This window comes from Equus przewalskii, chromosome 7, assembly GCF_037783145.1.
Source record: "Equus przewalskii isolate Varuska chromosome 7, EquPr2, whole genome shotgun sequence".
NCBI classification, from domain to species: Eukaryota; Metazoa; Chordata; class Mammalia; order Perissodactyla; family Equidae; genus Equus; species Equus przewalskii.
Genome location: NC_091837.1, coordinates 62,909,955 through 62,930,387, shown reverse-complemented (window position 1 = coordinate 62,930,387; position 20,433 = coordinate 62,909,955). Strand labels below are relative to the sequence as shown.

At 39.9% G+C, this 20,433-nt stretch overlaps 1 long non-coding RNA gene across 1 annotated transcript; it reads right to left on the bottom strand.

Annotated features, from left to right (window-relative positions):
* Positions 1-1,565: 1,565 nt before the first annotated feature.
* Positions 1,566-20,413, bottom strand: LOC139084929 (uncharacterized). Its single transcript, XR_011542868.1, has 4 exons — positions 20,289-20,413; positions 4,140-4,238; positions 3,389-3,454; positions 1,566-1,699 (listed from the first exon to the last, which is right to left on the bottom strand). It is a non-coding gene; the product is annotated as an uncharacterized lncRNA (long non-coding RNA).
* Between the last annotated feature and the right edge of the window lie 20 nt (positions 20,414-20,433).

Here is a 20,433-nt window from a genome sequence, read left to right as displayed (position 1 = left end):
GAGGATTGAACAAGTTAATACATATAAGATTCTTAGAGTATTGCTTAGCACATAGGAAGCATTCGCTATAAATTAGTTGCAATTACTGCAGGTAAGGGTAAAGGTAAATCAAGATTATTTCATTGAGAACAACATGAAAAGAGAAATCCAATGGCTAGGACATGGATATGCCTCTCTCTTGATGGTCATAAATGGCTTCAGAGGGAGGCCACTTTTCTAAGCTTACTTATAAAGGGTGGAAAACAATCTCTTCCAAGACGAATCTGGGGTGGCATGCTTTGGGACTCTATACTCATTTATTCAACCCATATTTGTCAAACACCAATTGACTAGACTGTATTAGTGACGTTTTACATGGTTACATTGATAAGGACGGATATTATGCTATTAGTTTTGTTGATCTTCTCTTCCTCATTAATATCTTTCAGGGCTTACTTTCTTCAGGTTTCAATGAAATGCTTAAATTGTGTTTTGTTTTGTTATGGAGAATACACATAGGAGGAACAGTTTGTAGTTTTCTGCTAGATTATGTTTCTCAATCCAAATTTAGAAATTCCTTCTTGATTCGTGATCAGCAGTTGTGTTCTCACACCTACGAGGCCCCACTTCTTTCCTCAAGAAGAGCTATGAGGATTAGCAAGAAAATCTGAAATATAAAAAGCCTCAAGGCAGGCTGTTTGAGTGTATATTCATCAACTCCTTTCCCCTACACCCAGGGTTACAGAGTCCTCACTCTGTTCCACAGCATGTGACATCATGGCCCCTTTTATAGATGCCTAGGCCCTCCTCACCTCACTGCAACCACTGAGTCCAGCTTACAGCCTGGATTTTATTTCTGCTTATTTTCATGTATATCTTTCCCACAAGCTTACTGCAAAAACCTGCCCTTTCTTCCTACCCTCCTTTTTACTTCCTGTTTTTGTTTCAAACCTAGTTATTTCTTTATTTGAATTATTCTCAAGAGAATTCTCACACACTAAAAACAAATTCTTTGAAGTTCTGGAAATGCATATGGTATGACTACATGTACCCTAAGAATTGATTTAAAGGGAACTTCTATTTGATATTTTAAACTACTTGATGCTACCCCATGCTCATTTCAGTTATGTTTGTTATATTTCCATTCATTAGTAAATATTACCTGAATGTCTAGTGCTTTGCTAGATATTAGCACAGGAAGTAAAAATACATAAAACACTGTCCCTGTCCTTGGGGAGCTTACAATCTAGTAGGGAAAATAAGAGAAATATATATAATATATAAGATAAGGCTGATGAGAGGTTCCATAAATGAGATATACATGCTTTTCTTTGGAACAAAAGAGAAAGCCTATCTTGTACGCAAGAATAAAAGCTTATTATAGACTGATCTGTACAATTGTACTCCCCTAAAACTCACTCCTACATATCCTCTAATTTCCTATTATCTGGAGCATCATCATGGAAGTAATAGGGATGTTAAACTAAACTGTAGGTCTAATGAGAATAGAAATGAAATTATTCTTTGGAGTGAAATAAATAAACCAGAATAAACCCGTCTCCTATAAGAGAATGACGCAGCAGGTAGCTTACTAATGAAAACAATGATTTCCAAGGGGTTGTACATTCCAAAACTTTGGGCAAAGTGCTAGTTTCTCAGAGGCTTTTCATCTGAAGGAGCGAACAATATGATCAGATGACTTCAGCCTTGCCTTCACCATCTGAAATTGAAGGAAATGATGTGGACAATTACCCACTCCCTTCTGCACTCCAACCTAAAAGTGAAAACTTGGTAGGAGTGTGGCACAAGCTTGACATAACTAATTGGGGCAAATATTCAGCACAAGGCATGGGAAATTAACCACCAAAGTCTCATTAGCATTAATGGCAATTGAACAGCTAATTCCCTCCCCATTGTGCACAATATTTACTTCATAATGTCGATCCTGACATTCTACATCTTCCAGCAGGAAGCAATGATTTAGGGGCATGAGGCAGAACATTCTGTTGGATCCTTTGTCAGATCCTTCTTACCCTTTATCACGGACTCCCAGCATGACCTCTGGGTGCCCTCATTGACTTGGCAGTGGCCATATATATCTCTTGCCCCCCCAACCCCTTCCTTCCCTGCTCCCACAGTTAGGCGCTGCAGGAATACATATAGAGTTTGTCCTCATATTTTTTCCAGAAACCAGAGAAATCCAAACTCAAGATATAAATAGTCTGGAAGGGTCAACTTGGCTGGAATACATGAAAAGACACCTATTAGTATCCTTTCTCTCCCCTTCTCTCCATTTTTCATGTCCTACTCCACTCTAGTCAGAATCCCTTATGGCAACAACCTCCTTAGACAGTGTCAAGCCATCTGTCTGTTTCATTGCAGTGATGTTTAGGGGATGTATGGAGTCATATTATCCAAATCTTTCATTTTTCAATTTACTACCTTCTTAGAAAGTAAACAGATTTTTAGGTTTCTAATTCCATTTACCTGCTCCTACCTAAGAGTGTCTTGTACACATGAGGCTTTGGGCCACACCATTTATGCTAACACTGTGATCTACAGTGAATACCTGTTTTGGTGTGCCTGGGACTCTGACCCATACTGTACCAGTTTGACCTCTGCGGAGGCTGGAGCCTGAGTAGCTAAGACCAGTCATGTAGGCATTCCAGGGCTCCATGACTGTCCCTGATGAAAGCCCTTAGAAAGCATGAATAAAGAAGCCAGACAGAAAGGAGTATATACAGTATAATTCCAATTACATGAATTTCAGAATACAGTTCGAACCAAATTTTAGTATTCAAAGCCAATGCCTAGGGAAAAAACTACAAATAAATACAAAAATGTGATTACATTGAAACCAGGGTAGCAGTTCCAGAGGCGCAGTGACTAGGAGGGGTCAGAGTGGGTTTTTTGACGTAGGTGGTCATTATACATTGGTTTCATAATAAACCATTGATCACTGATAAATATTGTGCACTTCTTTGTATGCTGATTTCACAATAAAAAATTAAAACATATACAGTGGAATACGTGGGTACACAGACCTCTCTCGTTCTAGTTATTTTCTGATAACAATTTTATGAAATCGTTACTATCACCTTGTTACTTTTCCATACCCGGTATTCACCTTATGCTGAAAACCTTACCATCATTCTCCACGCTTCTGTGTCAGTCCTTATGTGTGACGACAGTGGTGGAGATAATTTAATATATTAAAATGACTATCTTTAGAAAATTACAGTTAAATCAATGAATGAAAACAAAAATAAATAACTTTGTTTCAGTTTCGGAAAAGTTAGTACCATACCAAGTTTTGAGTCTGGCCTGGTAGGGTGCTTGCCAGAAGTCTTTGACACCTTGCCCTGCCTTGACGGAAGCAATCCTGCCTCTGTGATGATATGCTACTTACCTCGATTCTTCTTAAAGATTAGTAGAGGGAATTTTGCGGGCGAGAGCTCTGCCAGAAGCATTTATTCTGAAATTGCAATATGAGTAACTATATCAATACACTGAAAACTTGGACTGGAAAAGGCTCTTCTTATTAAAAACCCAGGCTTCCAAACCTTGCTTGGGGGTTATCTAATGAAAAGTGTGGCCTTTCACCTGTCAGATCCTTGTTGGAATCTCCAGAGGGGACTTACTGAGAGAACATGCCATTGGCAATGCTGCCTTATTCAGTAGGCATCAGAATAATAACAATAATAATATTTATGCCCTGGCCTCATAAACTGTATTTTCTAAAAAAAAACACCACAGGCATTCTAAATTCACTATCTCATCGCTCCTCCTTCGGGCCCTCTGAGGCAAAATAGCTTGTTTACCTCCTATTTACATACAAGCAATGAGAGAGTGACCCCGGAGCCTGTGTAACAGTTTTGCCCTGCGCTTGCTGGCCCGTGTTGCAGTCTCCTCAGAAACCTGGCAGTGCACCTCTGAACCATCCTTGAAAGTAAAAGTGCTGTTAAATCCCTTTAAAATAAAATTTTTAAAAAGGTGAAAATGCTGCTACCTTAGGTTTTGGGACTAAAAGGGTATCAAACAATTAGTTACCTACAGATGAATGAGAAATCCACTTTTTTACTAAAACACTTTCCAAATCGTCTAGGGCCGTGTGTTTCCCGTAGTCAGTCCCTTCTGGTGACAATAATTAGGTTTCTGACCTTAGGTTGAGGATCTTTCAGGGGCAGGCACTTAAGCTTCATTTAACCCAATTTGATTTCATCAGGACACCACTGAACATTAGATGTTATGCCCACAACCTGTGGATAACAATAGAGAAGGATCAGAAGATGAGTTCAATGTATAAAAATCCCTCTTTTCATTGTCTTTCTCTTCCAAACTGAGTTTAGAAAAATCTAGTCTCAGTATTTGAGACAATCTAAGACTCAACTGTGTCCCCGTCCTCCCTTCAAAGACCCTTCTGCAGCTCCTCGCTCAGACGTGGCACCGCCTCCTTTGTCCGCACAAGGATACACGCTGCTTTATGAGCCACTAAAAGGATCAAAGTGACCCTGGGCTCAAGGAAGATTTATATCGTCCATGTGCACATTTAATAAAGGCTGGGATTTCATAGTTCTTGACTATTTTAGATTAACTATTGCATTCACGAATGTTTGGACTTAAAGTAATAAGATGAAGAAAATGCTGGTGTTAACCCTTATGTAGACCAGTTTCTACTACATGGTCTAAACTCAGATAATTTGTTTTTTTCTGTAACATATGTTAAGAATTATTGTTCATCCCTCACCGTCTTATACTCTTTTCATATGCTGCACTGATTTCTTTATTGAAAGTATGAGTAGGTGTGTATAGATGTTTATTATTTAAAAACTAGAAGTCTTATGTACCTATGCTATACTAGATTCCAAGACGTGGAACCAAATATCTTGAAGCTAGAAGAGGAAACTTGTTTAACTTTAAACATATACTTATCTTGTAATTATTTTCCTGGAGACTGCACTAGCAGTATTAGCTTTTACCTTACTATGAAAGTGATGCATAATTATAGACCTATGATTAGATATCTAGTGGGTAGGCTGTCCTCTCACCGATCCTCCTGGTATTTTCCTAAGAACATATGAAGTAAAACCATCTCGGATGACTTAGAGTATCCCAGAGCCAAAGCACGATTTCAGAAAAGGGAGAATCAGTCTCCTCTCAGTCAATTGACTTAGGCAGGACAGTAGTCTTCTTACTAATTTCTAATCCTTCCTGCACCAGAAGCTGTCTGTGTGCAACCCCCAGGTTCCAAACTCATTGGACAGAATTCCTTCTCCAAATCTCTTTCTGTAACTTCCTTTATCTTCTGATTGAGCGAATGTGCAGATCTGGGGCAGAACTTGGCCACTATCAGCAACTCTTGTAAAGGGATCAGATCAGCCAGCCCGGGAACCTCTCTAATTGGAGGTTTATGGTAATACAATTGTTCCCCACCTGTGAGGCAGCTCTCAGCACTCCAAGCATGCAGGAGGAGAGAAAACCAGGATGATGGGCAGGCAGTCCCAGCCCAACCTTGCCTGTGTTGGAATGGCCCAAGGTCGGCCCATCTGGCCACCCCACAGCTCCAAATTGCAGTTGATTGCCATCGGTGCTGCTGCAAAAGGCTGCCAGACCATAAACTTTGTTGTATTCCCAAAATGTTGGGTTCAAGATCTTTCTCCACGTAACAGAAATGAAAAGGTAGATCCCACTCATGACCTGCTGAGGACATAGCCTTTCTTTGAAATCATATGGATGTAAATATCGGGGAAATTACACAGAGCATTTCCTATAGAGAGATAGCACTCCTTCCAATAATTTCTGACAGAAGTCTTGGAGTAGAGTTTTGTTGCCCTGGCTGGTTCAGGTGTCCTTTTCTGACCCGATTACTATATCCAGATTGGTTAATTGGTCAAACCTGGGCCACAAAAGAAAAAAAAAAACAAAAATGTGATCTTCCCCTTTTACTTCATAAGATGAGCAGGAAGGCCTTTGAGTTCTTGATTTCTGGGGCCTCCTTTACCAGGATGGCAATTCCCAATTTGTTTTTACTACAGGGCAACAACTCCTAGTTCTGTTCTGGTGATGTAGGCTAAGGACTGAATAGTACTGCTCCCTAGGGAGTGTTTGGGAAGTATGGTATGTTTTTGACATTTATTGGAGGAAGTCTAGGAATGCTAAATATATGGAAATGGGCAGAACAATCTTGCAAAATAAAAAAAGAATTGTCCTGTGTCTACGTGACTTTCAAATGTTCTGTCAGTTAAAAGAAAACAAAACAAAACAGAAAGCAAAATGTCTGCCTAGAGTCTGGAATCACCTCACTGTTAACTATAAAGCCTAAATATTTTAGGTGCATAGGAATTTTGAATTGTTGTGTTTTCCTGGTGAAATAAACCTTGTCTTTTAATCTGACAAACTGCCTTTTAATAGAAATAGTTAGATCGTGTATGTTTAATGGAATTGCCTATCTATATGTTAGGGTTTAAGTCTATCATCTTATTCTTCATTTCCTATTTTTTTGCATGTCCTATATTTCTTTTTCACTTCTTTTTTTTTTGCCTTTTTAAAAAATGTATAAGATTTATGTATTGCCTTATTAAATTCTAGTATAAATTAGCATTTTTTTCATTCCCATGACAATGCAAGGACCTGGAATACTTTACTCAAATTACACTCTTCTCAATTTTTCTACTATTATTGTCATTTAATTTAATCCCAAAGTATAGTATTTATAGTATATAGACTTACCCATATATTTACCCTGTCTGATGTTCTCCATTTCTTCTAAGGTAAATTATTTTCCCTCCGCTTTTAATATTTCATTTATGATGAGTATGCCAGTGACAAACTCTATCAGTTATTGATTCTCTGGAAATTTATTTATTTGACCTTTATTTTTGAAACATTACTTTTTCCTCACTGGGTATAGGATTCTGGATTGTCAGTTATTTTCTTTCACTACCTTGAAGATATCACTTCATTGTCTTTCTTATGGCTTTTTCTTTTTTCATTTTGAGAAGTCAGCTGTTGCTCCTTCAAAGGTGATAGGTCCTTTTTGTGTGTACGCTTTTAAGATTTTTCTCTTTTCTTTTTGGTTTTTATCAGACTACTATGATGTTTTTTAGGTCGTTATCCTTCTTGAGGTTTTAATAATTCTTGAACTTTGACAGATGTCTTTCAGCTTCAGTTTTGGAAAATTCTCAGTTATTGTCTCTTCAAATATTGCTTCTTGCCCATTCTATCTCTCTTTTCTCTCCTGAGATTCCAATTGAAAGCATATAGAGCTATCGCTATAGCCCATATATCTCTAATGCTCTATTCTGTATTTTCCACCTTTTTATCTCCCTTTGCTGTAGTCAGGATATTTTTTTCTAGACTATCTTTCAGTTCTCTAAGTCTCTAGTCAGCCAAGTCTAATCTTCTGTTACATCAATTCTTTTCATTATCGATTTTGGTTCTTTGCATTTTTTCTTTTTACTTTTAGCATTTCAATGTAATTCTATTTCATAGTTTTAGATCTTTTCCAACATTATAAAATTTATCTTTTAATTCCTGGTATATAGCAATCATAAATAAATTAAAGTCCCTTTTGATGTCTCTATTATCTTGGTTCCCTAGAGGTCTATTCCTATTTTCTATCTTTTTCTGTTTGTGGTCATGTCTTATCTTCTCTATACATGGTTATTTTTTGTTGGGTGCCAAAATTATGTATGAAAAAGGGTAGATTAATGTGAGGCTCTGGAAAGAACTCAGTAAAGTGGTATACCTAGGATTACAGTTTTATTATAGCAAAACTATGCAAATAAGAGCCAGCCAAAGGAAGAGATGCAGAGGGTGAAGTCTGGGAGAGGTCCGAATGAAAGCTTCCATATCCTCAGGGATGCACTACACTCTTGGCATCAATGTATGACAATATGAACAGAGTGTTGCCAATCTGGGAAGCTCACTTGAGCTTCAGTGTCCAGAGTATTTTACCAGGGATTTATTATGTAGGCACTATTTATTGAATCATTACCTGTGTCACTAAATTCAATCTCCAGCCATGCTCCTTTAACCAGAGGTCTAGGTGATATCATGTGGCTCAATCCTCTGATCACATGGTTGGTGTTCCTGGTATTGCCTTCTCCCATGCTGAGTTATCTAATTAGCATAAACTATAAGGTATGGTCCAAAGGGCCCACCATGAACAAGAAAAACACTCCAATCAAAAGCCATACCTCTCTTTGGGCTGAGACCAAATTCTTTATTAAACAGGGAAATATTGTAGAAATTGAGGGGGGATTTCAATGTTTTCTTCAGAATGCTACCATTACCATATTACGAATTAAAATCATACTTGAGGTATTTGTTTGCTAATACAATGTAGCTGTGTCAGTTCACATTTATGGCTGCTACAAACTTAATGATTCTTTGTGGTGGTACAATCACATGACTTTTTCCTAAAGCATTGACATACTGAAACCTTATTTTATCATAACATATTTTTCTTCTTATTTCACTTTTATAATACAAATAGGGCATTACCTATTTCTTTCTTTTTCTATTTCTTTTTTTTTGAAATCACATGGATAGGTAGTCTATCAATTTTATTTTAAGATAATAAATCATTCATTACCAAATATTTTTTATAAAATAGATGCCTTGAATCTGAAAGGGTTGCAAAATACCAGTCCAGGCCATTTTAGGTAAGGATGGGTGGGGAAGATATTCAAATACAGAAGGAATGCTTATCTGTAGAGACTGACTTCCTTAAGATTGAGAAAGGAATCTGGGATTTGTTGGTTTTGCTAGTGGTAGAAGTATGTGGCATGCTTGCAGGACTGAACAAGACTCCAGATGGGAGATGCTTAGGCCTAGTGAATGAACATGGAGGCTAGGTGCAAGTACTGCAGCCTTGGGAACAGTAGAAGGGTGCCTACAGCCAGCCTAGTACTGATCGTTACAGCTGGTAACAGAGCCACCAGCCTTTGGCACCTACAGAGGGCTTGTGTGGATGACCAGAAGTATTTCCCCCATTTCCTGGACTTTGTAACCCTCCTGGTCCTGTCAGGACCTTAAGGCATAGAACATGGCTCTAAGGGATCTTGTCAAGTTTGACAAATGCAAGTTTGAAGCCAAATTGACTTGAGTTGGAAAAATATGTAAATGTCGTGAAACGTTACGAATTATTTGTGCCTGTTATGTATCCAACTTGGGAAGCACTTGTGATGCATACAGGAAGTGTGTAAAATAAGCAATAATTCATCCCTTCTGTCGATGGAACCTGATGTCCACTAGGAAACAGGATTGTATCATACATACCTATCCCCACCCCCATACATACACACCACACATACAGAAATGAGCCAACATGGAACACAAAGAAGGTGTCGAATATGGGCTGAGTATGGAAAAATAAAACTGGCCTCATGTTTGCAAATTGGAATTTGCTGTTGTGTTAAAATCTTATTTGAAATGTCCTTCTACCATCTATGTCATGGGTGGGAAGTACTAATGGACCTGTTTTTACACATCTTTGTTTCTATTCTAACACACTTAGTATAGTAGATACTGAAGACATGAGTGAATGAAGGAAGGAATCATCAGACTTCCCATGTTCATTTGACATAAAGGAATTCTCCTTATGTTGTAATCTCCATATACTATTTCAAAAAAAGAAATGAAGATAATGATTTAGAGTCTATTTAACTATAATCAAGGAAAAGTGCAGATATTTATAATTGTGATGAATGAGCAAAAAGAGAAGGAAGGGAATATAGGCGAAGTGGACAGAAACCATCCCTGATGACAGGAGAAAAATAAATCAGAAAAGAAAATTTTCACATTTATGAGGTTTTCTAGATGTCACACCTAGGCAAGCAATGTTATATAAAATATTAAGCAGCTCTAATGCTGACTGAAAAAATTTATGGAGTCTGAAGTACCTGTCTTAAATCACATCCACCACTTACCTCTGTTTCTCACACTTTAACCAAGCTTCTCTGAGGGCTTAAGCTGTGTCTTTTTATTTCTTTGGATTTTGTGCAAAGGCTAAAACTTTCAAGAAATGAGGAACACCAGGGAAGAGTATTAAACATAGAGAAGAAGATTATTTCCGCGAGAGGATGTACTCAAGCAGCTCTTGGCTGGAGCTCTTTATGTTGGATGCTGAGCTTGTTATCACATGAAAAGAAAGGTACTTTGTTCCTTCATTTCCTCCCATTCGATTCTTCCATTTATTCTCTCAACAATTATTTACTCAGCAATTCCCAGGTGGCCAATAATATACTGGAAACCGTGAGAGATCAAAAGTTATATGAAATGTATCTCCAGCCTCCAGAATCTTTCATTGTATTTGGGAAAAATAACACTTGCATATAAACAACTAATATATTAAGTTATGAGATAGGTGCTTGTTTAACTGAGTTAAAGAGTTATTAGCAAGAGGTGAAGAAGGAGAGAATTGTCTTTTATTCATGACTTCATTTATTCATTCATCAACTAATTTCAGAAAAAAATTATTTATTGAGCAACTATTATGTACCAGCATTTTCTTAGGCAGTAAGGATTAGCGATTTCTAGAAATTTTCATTCTGCTGGAGAAGACTATAAATAGACAATAAATAATATAATTTCAGATAATGACAAGTCTCTGAAGGAATTAAACCTGGCAGGAGATTTGAGGGTGATCAGGACGGAAATTAGTTTACATGAGATAATCAGGGAAGGTTTCTCTGAGGAAGTAACATTTGAATTGAAACCTGAGCCAAGTGAAATAGCCAGCATGCATGTTCTTCAGGAAGAACCTTCTAGCAAGAGCGGAGAGCACCTATAAAGAAGCTTCTTAGGAACGAACTTGGTAGGTCAATGAGTGAGAGAGGAGATGGGTGGGAGATCCGGTTGGTTAGTCTGGAGAGGGAAGCAGGGCGATCATGTAGGGTCTCACAGACCACAGGAAGGAAGTTGGATTTAATTCTAAATGCAATGGGGAGTTAGTGAACAGATTTAAGAAGAATTAGAGATTGGATTAGCATCTTAAAATGGTCATTCTGCTAGCAGTGTGGAAAGTGATTTGGAGGCAACAAAGAGAAGAAGCAGAGAGACCAATTAGTAGTTTAGCAAGATACACTGGTTGTTTGAACCAAAGTGGCTGTTGCAGAGTCTGAAGATTCCATACATACTGTAGAGCTAGGGAGAGTGTGCAGGATTTGGTGGAGATTTACAGGAGGGGGATAGAGAGGAGGGAGGAGGAACCACCCTGCTTCTGATTTGAACAGCTCGGTGGCTGGAGGTATTCTTTAACCGCTTAGGAAGAGAGGAAGGAGTTCATTTTCAGAAATACATTTTGAGATATATGTGAGATATTCAATAAGAGCTGCTAGATAAGGACCTTTATATACGTGCTCAGAATTTACTGAAAAGGTCTGATTTGAGATTTAAAAATCTTCCATGGCATAAGCACATTGACAATATTTAAAATAATGAGACCTGAGCCATCTTTTAGGAAGAAAGTGCAAAGATAAAGAGAAAAGAGCCCAAAGAGAATGCATGTGGGAGATGGAACACACAAAGAGCCCAAGAACTTGCAGTGAGTAGGAGAACAACTAGGAAGGCAGCTTCATGGAAACTAAGAGAAAAGAATGTGTGAAGACAGAAGGCATGATGAGTCCTATTCTCCCCCATTGCATTTGGCACTTTGAATCCTCCGTAGTCTCTTAGTTCCTTTGCTCTTTTTGTTAAATTTCAGTCAGTAGAGAGATCGAAATAATAATATTTCAAGGAGAATATTTGGTGAACATCTTTGCAATATTCCAGGCAGAAAGAGGAGGCATTGGGGAATGGCGGCCATAGAAGAGAGCCTAAGTGTCTTGATATGGGAGGATTTGCCTATCTGGACTTGGGGAACACCCATGGGCCTCAGGATCCACACCTCAATGATTATTTATTAAACTCTTCTCTGTTATATTGCACTTCTCAATCTACCCTCCACCTTCTCTCTGCTCGGGGACTGACCTCTATGGATTTCATCAATGGGCTCACTTGCCCATGGCTTCTGGTTTGGTTTAGCCACTGGGGAACTCTAGCAGGAGATAAGATGGTGATTTGGGGGATATTTATTCACCCAGCCCCCTTTGTGGTATCATCTTGATCTGACTTCATTTCTCTAGCAGAAGTCACAAATCCTTTAAAGGAGGCCCTCTCTGTATAACTCGTTCCTTCCAGTTCTGGCAACTCTTCTTTCCGCCACCACCTCAGGCTTAGGCATGGCAATAGGGCTATTGTCAGCCCTGGTATTCTATTGGTTTCTCTAAAGCCTATCTCCATTTTTGAAAATCATTCTTCTATGAAATCTTCCTCAATTTATCCCGACTTAAATGTGCCATCTGTTTCTTGTTTGACATTAAACAATACAGAAGTTATGATCCAGCTGGAGCCAATCCAATACTAACCAAGCTTGTGTTACAGATTCCAGGTATCACAGGAACTCAGAGAAGGGGAAGGGAGATAAGGTTGACAAGGATTGGGAGGCCAGGAAAAGAAGGCTTACACAGGAGGTGAGCTCCAAATGAACCCTGGGGACTGGTTGATGAGGAGAGGGTATTAAACAGACATGGAAAAAAGCATCAAAGTTATATGAGCAAGATCACTAGATGGATGTAAGTACCCTGTCTTAAGAAGTGAAATTTTAGATCCACTCGAGGTAAAATTTCTAACTTTGCCTTAATCTGGCCTTGCTAGACTGGACAGACTGTGTCCAAGTGTGGTATAATAAAGAATATATTTAGTCTTTGTTCCTGATCCCGGCACAGAGTTCCTAAAACCCTTGGGTTTTTCCGAATAATAGGAATGTCTCTTTAGTTATTCATAACGAGGCCCTTTCACCACACCTCAATTTCTGCTAATGGTTACTCAGGTTTGGGGCCTCTAGACAGCTTCAGGATGGGGGCTGGTCACCAGAAAGACCAAGCACATAATTAGAGGGCCGGAAATTTCAGCTCCGCCCCCTAACCCCTAGGGAGGGGAGGAGAGCTGGAGATTGGGTTATAAAACTTGAACATTTTCTGGGGTAAATACATCGCTATACTTAGAAGGGTGGCATCCCTGGAGAGTGAATGGAAGCTATGTGTTCTTCATCCCCATCCTTTGCCCTATGCAGATCTTTCATTTGGTTGTTCCTGAGTTGTATCTTTGTTAATCCTAAGTAAAGGATTTTCCTGAATTTTGTGTCATCAACAAATTATCAAATTTGAAGAAGAAGTCACAGGAATCCTTGAATTTGTAGTTAGCTGGCCAAAGTGTAGGTCACCTGGAGACCCCACTGTCGCTGGTATCTGAATTGGGGACAGTTTTGTGAGACAGCCCTTTAACTTGTGGGATCTGATGCTAATTCCAGGTAGATCGTGTTGTAACCACATGCCCTCTAGGATCAGTTCAACTGATCCCACTGATGAACAATTAAGAGTGGTTTCTCAGGAACTGAGAAACGGCTCCTTGTCCAGTTCATGCTGGTTGAGACCACCAGTCCATCAACTGGGCCTGCACAAATGCCCCATAAGTGACCCTTTTGATGTCAAAGGGCTGAAAACTCTACCCTCAGATAGTGCTAACACCACCATTTTGTGAACATGCGTCCTATGAAAAGCCATGAAGCTTGACTATGCTTACACAGATCATCAGTTACCTCACTTCTCCTTACCTCCACTCATCCATCTCCACACTTCATACTTCCCTGCCCTTCATCTCATAAATTTTGCCTCAAGCCCTGGATTGGGGAGACAGACCTGAGAGCTGATGCCTCCTGTCTCCTTGCAAATGGATCTGGTAATAAAGCTACATTTTTTCCCAAAAGCTGCTGCCACAATAATTGACCTTTTTATGCACATCAGGTACGAGAACCCCATTTTTGTGTGGTAACAGTGTCAGAACTGAATTATACTGTTGGACAATTAGTTGGTGTCAGAGAATTGGTTGTTAGTGTTGGAAAAAAAAATACATCAAGACAATACAATCATAATTTCTTTCACTTTGCAACAAAGTACTTTGGATTTAAAACAATTATAGGGACCAGTTGTGTGGGGTTTGCCCATGCCTCTCCCCAGTGGCTCTCAACAGCAAATCCATTTTCAGAGTCAGCAACATGAGCCAGTCTGCAGTGCTCCAGTCAGGCCAGTTTTGGTCTGGCCCTTCTTATGACATCACACAATGCAGGGACAAAAGTGCCCTGTGGGCAGTCACTCCATAGCACAGGAACCCACTGGGGAATAGCAGCAAGTTTAATGAGGATAAACATGGCAAATGTTTTCTCTCTTCTTTCTTTCTCTCTTTCTTTGTAAACTGGAAGGACTTTAGCTAATGCTCCATAAAAACCGGCTTAATATACAGTTATTACAAAGCTTCAGATTTTTGACAGATTAAGTGCTATTAAATCACCTTACTGTGAAAGCACTAAAAGGTCACAAGATGAATTAGTTCAGGCCATCTTCTCTCAGTCTTCAGCAACCAGCTCCTTTCAGACTTGCCTTCCCCCACCAAGAAAAAGAAGGAAGAATAAAAGAAAAAGGAACTGGAAATTATGACCCTCTAAATGTCTTCAGGATGGGAGGCTGTGAAGAATGGCACTGCCTTGTCATGGGAGGCAGATGGGTTTTTATCAGCTTGGAGGGCGATTTTCTACTTTACTTTTTTCCCCTCTTTGGTTGACTGTGATCCATAATGTTGCATTTTGCCCTTTAGGAAGAATTTTCCAGTTGACAGACTCGAGAGCCATACCCTGTCCCAGTACTTGGGAAAGCCAGGAGAAAAGACTTCAGCTGGATTCAACATTTTTAACAATACAGTCACAACTGTTTTTTAGAATTTCTTTTCTTTCTGTGGTTGTTGCCAGGAGAGCTAAACCTCAATTTTATAAAGCAGATTGGTACTCTCATGAATGCAGTTTTAAAGGTTCTGATAAAAAAAAAACAAAACAATAAGGCAATGCAGCCCATACATTCAAGATTACTGGCAAGAAGGAAGTGTAAGGAATACTGTTACTGAAGCGTGGCAGGACTGATCAAGGATTACTAACAGCCATGGAGGTTGTTGAATTTGAAAACAGTAGCAGTGTTTATTTTTCTGCCTTTTTACTTGCCTGAATAACCCATTTACAGAAAAACCTCAGACAGGAAAAAATAAAAGCCAGTCTGAGAAAACAGGAATGTTATTTCCTACAATGGCAAATTTGGAATTAGTTTTTTCCCATGCAGGTAAAAACGACACAAAATTCTAGGTTGTATCTTCGTCCTTAACTAACATAGTCCCATCTCTCAGTCGCTTGGCATCCTGTGTGGCTCTGGGCAGGGCTCTGTTAACACTCGAGTGAGGACGAGTTGGTCTGACAGACAAGCTACAGCGGCCCTGAACGGGTCCTGGGGGCCCCTCAGTACACTCTCTAATTGCGTGTATACATATATGTATATGCTGTTCCATATCCATCTGATCTCTTCCAGTTATTTTTTCATCCAGGTCTTACTAGGGAAATCACACACTCACATTCTTGAACACATTCAAACATACACACACTCAAACTCACACCAACACAAACATTAGTAGTGGCTTGTTGTGTCTCCTGGTTCTCTCTCTAATCTTAAGGCTTCAGAAGCTGTGGTTTGCTAACTTGGAGGCATTTCAACTGAAGACCCCTTTGGAGTGGGGTGGGCAGCATAGTCATCCTTATACAGCTTTGGGCGCAGATTTTCAGTAAGTGTAAACGTACATCAGAGAGAAAGTAGAAGGTCTGGGGTGATAGGTTGTTTTGAAGCAAAAGGAAGGGAAACAGACATTTTTTTTCACTCCCCTCTCCCTGTGCTAGGCCTGTCCCAGGTGCTCTCATTTAATGAGATTCAGAGAAATCTCATGATTATCCGCAGGCAGACAGCACCAGTGGCAACCCAGTTTCTGACCCCGTTTCTCTGACTCAAATGGCCACACTCATTGTGCAGTCCTACTCTGATTCTTTAGACATCATTCACTTATTAAATTAGCATTTGTACTTTTCTATAATACGTCAGGGATTGTGTCAGGTGATCTCACTGAATCCTCACAAGCACACAACGAGCCCATGAGATGGACTGAGGCCTGCAGTGTGCAGCTGGTAGTCGACTATCCACATTTTACAGACCACAGAGCTACGATCCTGGAGAGTCATGACTGGGAAGTGGCAGATCTCAGCCCAGGTCTGCACCTTCCAATTCTCAACCCAGGAGGTCTTTAGTTACACTTAGCTGCATTGGTGACTCAGGCTTTCCTTAATTGATCTTTCCCTTGTTCTTGGTGTCCATGTGGTAGCTCTGTTTCTCTAACAGTACAGCAGAGGGAAAAAAAGTGCCATGTTTATTTACATGATCACTTCTTTTTTATTCTGAATATCTTTTCAGTGAAATAAGAGATGAGATTATCTGAGGATTTCTCCTCAAAGAAAGTCCCAGGGAACAATGGTCCCTGATAGTTAGCCATGGCTATAAACAGCATCACTTTTCTTCAAAGTGTTGGTTCAGATAGTTCATTAAGAGAAGTTCAAGAGGTATAATTGTAATTAACTCTTTCACATACTTTGAACAAAAATGATTCAATGAAACCTAATATACTTACTCTTAATCGTTCTGATCAAACCCTCAGATATTCAAGAGCCATCAGGGAAAATTGGAGAGAGGATGAAGGAAGAATACAGAAAGCTGCAGAAGTGTATGCACAATTTAGGTTTAATATCAAGTTCAACTTCTTCATTGGCAGTTGCCAGATATTTTTAAACCTCTGCTTTGACCTTGAGTAGAATATGAGAAGTAGCATCTGCAGAGAAAGCGCAGTCCTCAGGGCTCACCCCTGTGCCTGGTGCTGAGGGAAGACCTGCCTTTGAACTTCCCCTGCTTCGTGCTGAGGCTTCCGTCTGAACTCCTGAGGGCTCACTCTTGGTGGGAGTGTGTCACCATCTTCTTTTCTTACCACCCACCAAAGCCCTCACTCACGAAAAGAGAGATGAGGGCTCTGCTGGTTCTACGCACTGGATAACACTTGCTACCAGCAGGAAGGTGGCCTGCTATCCACATGCAAGCCTTTCTTCTTCCATTTCTTCCGTTCTTTCCATCAGAAATGCCCTTATTCCAGGTCTCCTCTTGCTAACGCCTGTTAATGCTGTAAATCAACTCAGATGCTCCCTCCAGGAGCCGCCTCACCTGTGTGCCCTGGATGTTTCTTACTTTCTACCTTCTCAATTGGACTACCTCATCTGCACATGTCAGTCTTCAGACTCCATCTCTAATACTCGGTTCCTGTTTATCGAGTGGGTGAGCAGATCATTTCACTTATTTTTAGGCAGCACATTGCAGTAGGGGAGGTTGTAATACGTCTGAGTTCTAACTGGTTAGCTCCGCAACCCTTGAAAACTCACATTATTCTCCATGTGAAGAATAAGCCCTCAGCTGAGAAAGCTCTTTTACACATTCCCACATGACAGGCTTACTTACACTTTCTTTAGAACACTTTTCTTTCAAATATTAGCCCAAATCCAAATTCTTCGATAAACCTTATTCAGTCTACCTTCCTCCGAGCTCTTACATCCTCGTATTTTGGATCACTCAGTGGGCATTTACATATAATATTGTATTTATAATTATTCTTTTATTAAAATTTTCTGTCTTCTCATTTGTGCTGTAAACAACTGTGGGGTGGTTAGTTCTAAGCTATGAAGCTAGGACAGTTTCTTGATGGTAACAGGTACAGGATAAATGCTTGTTCTTGCTCTTAAACTCTATTTTTCATCTTTGATGTCCCCTGATGCTCCTTCCATTATAGTTTCCCTCAAGGAGATGAAACTACTTCTCCATATCTACAGATGCCCTCTTTCTCCATTTGAGGGCTAGTCTCTGTGTCTCCCATTGTGCACAGTTTGGTGTCCTGTCCACAGCAGCTGCTCAAAAAATACTTGCTAATGAACTTATCTCCATGGATTTTTGTTTTGAGCATCAAACATCATAATGTTTGTGAAAGCGATTTGAAACAAAAAAAGTAAAATGTAAATGCAAGGGATTAATGCTGTGATTCAATGAACCCAGTCCCTGGCAGGCATGTGATTTGATGGTGATGATTTAAATCCTGTAGGTCAATATGCAACAAATCCTTCTCAGATTCACTTTCCTTTAAAAGGCACAATATTATACTGGTTTATAATCTCAAGTTTCCTGGTTTAAAAAAAGTACATTTCCAGCTGAGTGTGTGTCATGCTCTGGGGCCCTACACATCTAAATATTTAACAGGATTGCTCTATATGCCCTTATGCCGATGCTGCCGATATGCGATTTGGCTTTTGCCCAGTGGGTCCCTGGGCTTTTCATCATCCAGTGCATATATTGGCTGCAGAACGCCTGGGCAGCAAGAATAGTGGGGTTGCTGAGGCATCGAATGCAATCAGAATGTTATTTAGAAAAGCTGGCTTGGCAGCCAAGCCTCGCACACATCTTTTATTACACTGTATCTTTGTGACATATTATTTCTGCTTCACAAGGTCACCTGACCCTGAATGGGACCTGTGGTCCATTGATAACACGGCTGGATGACTGCCGTGGCGTGAGTTAGGACTGGACCGAGAGAGGGATGAGTCTCCAAAAGTCCCAGCCCGCCCTGGCTGAGTTCTCACATTTCTCTTGTGCTCCTTAGCTCTCCCTTTTCCACGTTATTGGTGTGAGAGGAGGGTTAGAATGGGCAGAGGATGGTTTAATCAAAAGCTTCTTTACATGATTGGAGAGGTGGGGTGGAGTGGGAATCATAAGGATCAGGTAAAATTCATCACTTTCTACACGTAAACTTCAGTCCTGAAATGAGAATCTATGTCCCAGCCTCTGGAGCAAGATTTCTTCCACTGGGTTTTTCCCTTTCTCTTTATATGTCTGGTTCTTACCAATGGCCAGCTTTCAGCCATTAGCTCAGAGTTCTACTATGAAACATTTATGCATTCTTGGTGTTTGATCCTCATCTAAGCAGAGAACCATTTGCTTTTTGACCAATTCACTCAAACGTTATTGATTCAGCATCTACTATGTGCCAGTCACTGTTCTGGTTGCTAAGGAGACAGCATCAAACATGACAGAGGTGGCCCTTTCCCTCATGGAATTTATGTCTGGTGGGGACAGACAGACATAATCAAACAAATAAGTAACTAAATAATACAATGTCAGTAATGATAAATGCCATGATGGAAACATAAAAAGGTGAATTGATCTCATTTAGATTGGAGGTGGTAGGGGAGGATTTCTCTGAGGAAGTGGCATTAAACTGAGATCTGAGTGACAAGGTGCCAGGAAAGCAAGAGTCCTAGGAAAGAGTGGTCCAGAAAAGGCTTGAAGGCATGGGTGTGCCTGCTGCGATCTTGAAACAGGCTGAATTCAGTGTTTGTGGAAGGCAGAGGCCCAGGGGATCAAGTCAGAGGAGTGGGCAGCGCCGGATCCAGCACTTGTGGGTTAGAGTAAGCAAAAAGAGTTTTATTTTCTATGCAACAAGAAGTTGCTGAAGGATTTTAAGCAGAAAGATGACGTTGTGATTTATGGTATTAAAAAATAACTCATTTATTTGTTTTTCTTTATAGTTTTGCCACATATATATATCTCTCTAAACAATATAATTTTGTATTTTAACTTATTTGAATGGAATTGTATTCTGTAAATTTCTTAGTGTCTTACCACCTTTGTTCAATGTTCAGTTTCTGAGAAAAAAGGGGAGTAGGTTATTCTTTATGTCATAATAATGTTTACCTTTATGAGGAAAGGAAGGGGTCACCTGGGAGCTTTTGAGGTGCTAGAAAAGACTTATTTCTTAACCAGTATAGCGGTTACGCTGGTGTTTGTTTTGTATATAAGTGTTAAATGGTACAGCTAGGTGGATAATTATTTCTCAATGTAGTTTTTTTTTTTTAAAGATTTTATTTTTTCCTTTTTCTCCCCAAAGCCCCCCAGTACATAGTTGTATATTCTCAGTTGTGGGTCCTTCCAGCTGTGGCATGCGGGACGCCGCCTCAGCATGGCCTGATGAGCAGTGCCATGTCTGTGCCCAGGATTCGAACTGCCGAAACACTGGGCCGCCTGCAGCGGAGCGCACGAACTCAACCACTCGGCCACCGGGCCAGCCCCGCTCAATGTAGATTTTAAATAAACATTTTAAAAGGAATTATCATTCAGGACTACATTTAGTAAATTTTTCCATGAAAGTCTAAATATAAAGTTAAAAACAACTTCCCAGGAAAGACTAATTAGCCTTCCTCTCACAGTGAGCTTAGCAGAGGAGCAAAGAAGAAAGGCAGAGAAAGGAAGAGAGTTTCTTACTGTGTGGCAGATGTGCAGAAAGTTTAAGTGCATTGTAGGAGAAAGAGCCAGGATACATGGTGACGAGCATGCTGGGAAGTCAGCACAAGTTTGACTCAGCCTTAGCTTGGTCACTAGATGGCTTCATGTCTTGAACAAATCACAT